Source organism: Eretmochelys imbricata, chromosome 24, assembly GCF_965152235.1.
Source record: "Eretmochelys imbricata isolate rEreImb1 chromosome 24, rEreImb1.hap1, whole genome shotgun sequence".
In the NCBI taxonomy this organism is placed as follows: domain Eukaryota; kingdom Metazoa; phylum Chordata; order Testudines; family Cheloniidae; genus Eretmochelys; species Eretmochelys imbricata.
This window is the reverse complement of record NC_135595.1, coordinates 3692097-3694204: the sequence shown is the minus strand read 5'-3', so window position 1 is coordinate 3694204 and position 2108 is coordinate 3692097.

Genomic DNA, 2108 nt, shown 5'->3' with positions numbered 1-2108 from the left:
AAATAAATACTACTGTCTGACAAGTAGATGTGAGTACGAATATCTATTGTGAGTATAAATACTTAGCTTTTGTACAGCATTTTTCATCGGGTCTCAAAGCACCTGACAAATATACCCTTTTTTCTGACTGCAAATGGTTCATGAGGTTTAAGTAGAATGTAAGTATTAGACAGACTTTGTCCTGGCCCTTGGCATGAGGGTGAATTTTAATCTCTAGACACATCTGCCATTGACATCACCAGAAATTCTGCACAGAGGGCTTGATTTTATACCCATTGGAATTAATGAGAAAGTTCCTGTTAATTTCAGGGTGGGAGAGAGGAAGATGACCCTTTGTATATAAGCAGAGGTGTCACACTGATAGCTCACCCAACCGAGCTAAACAGTAAAGCTGGTTGGGAAGTGCTTTGGATGGAAAATGCTGATTCGTTGACAACAAAACCTTTTGTGGAAACATCTTGGTTTTCATCAGAAGACTTCGCAGGTGCAGGGTGGGATTTCTAGTCAAAAGGAGAGACAGCAAGGCCCCAGGTCAGTCGATAGTCTGGGGGCGGGGGAGGGCACTCACCTGGATGTGGAAAACCCAGGTTGAAGTCCCCATTCCAAATCAAACCACAGCAGGGCCTTGATCTTTCATCTTCCACCGAGCAGGTCAGAGCCTTCATCACTGGTCTATGCTGTAGCTAACTTTTTGCAAAGCGGAATTCTCGTTTTCCGGCCAGCCCTATTAAGTGGACTGATTCCCTAGAGCAGTGGTTCTCAACCCGTGACCCAGGGCTGCTTGCAGCCCAATCAGCACCCAGCTGCAGCCCATCTGACATCCTCAGGGTCATACAGGGTAGTATATATATGGTGTGGATGCGGCCCACATAACACATAGAGAGCTGCCTTTGTGGCCCATAATGGCAAATAGGTTGAGAACCACTGCACTAGGGCAATCCCGCTGGGTCCTTCTTTTACTGCCTATAAATAGAAGCAGACAATACGTAGCCTGATCTATGGATTGTGTACTAATTATATCGATAACAGCGAATTCTTAAGTAATCGCTCTGAGGGTTTTATTTTATTAAATCAGGCCCAGTTTTATTAAAATTACTGTTCCCTTGGGAACCCTGCTGTGCACAATTGTGACACTCACGCTTTAGGAACCCTTCAGTGTTTGTGATAGCTCACTGATACATTTAGCAAAGTCACAAACACTCAAATCCTGCAAGGTAGGTAGAGACAATACCGAATGTCCATCAGAACATCCATAAACTTGCACCATCCCTTGCAGACCAACCTGAAATGTTAGCCATTGTCTTCCTCCTCACCTTCCCCCTCATCACCAGTGGCCAGCATCCGGGCACCTCCCCAGGGCTACATCTCTGTCCTCCTGCCCACAGGCTGGGATACAACTTTTATTATACGTTATGCTGATGCCACTCTGTCTAATGCCTATTCAATAGGGGTTTCTCCCCTCTTCCTTCCTTCCTCTCCCCTCCCCTACTAATGTTGGGGTGTCCTTCTCCTACAGGTTAGTGTATTAATGAGCTCACCTTTTCTTCAATTTGTTCCTCCCTTACACATTCTATTCCCAGGTTTCAGAGTAACAGCCGTGTTAGTCTGTATTCACAAAAAGGAAAGGAGTACTTGTGGCACCTTAGAGACTAACCAATTTATTTGCGCATAAGCTTTCGTGAGCTACAGCTTACTTCATCGGATGCATACTGTGGAAAATACAGAAGATGTTTTTATACACACAGACCATGCAAAAATGGGTGTTTATCACTACAAAAGGTTTTCTCTCCCCCCACCCCACTCTCCTGCTGGTAATAGCTTATCTAAAGTGATCACTCTCCTTACAATGTGTATGATAATCAAGGTGGGCCATTTCCAGTATGATTATCATACACCTTGATTATCATACACATTGTAAGGAGAGTGATCGCTTTAGATAAGCTATTACCAGCAGGAGAGTGGGGTGGGGGGAGAGAAAACCTTTTGTAGTGATAAACACCCATTTTTGCATGGTCTGTGTGCATATAAATCTCCTCACTGTATTTTCCACTTTATGCATCTGATGAAGTGAGCTGTTGCTCAAGAAAGCTTATGCTCAAATAAATTGG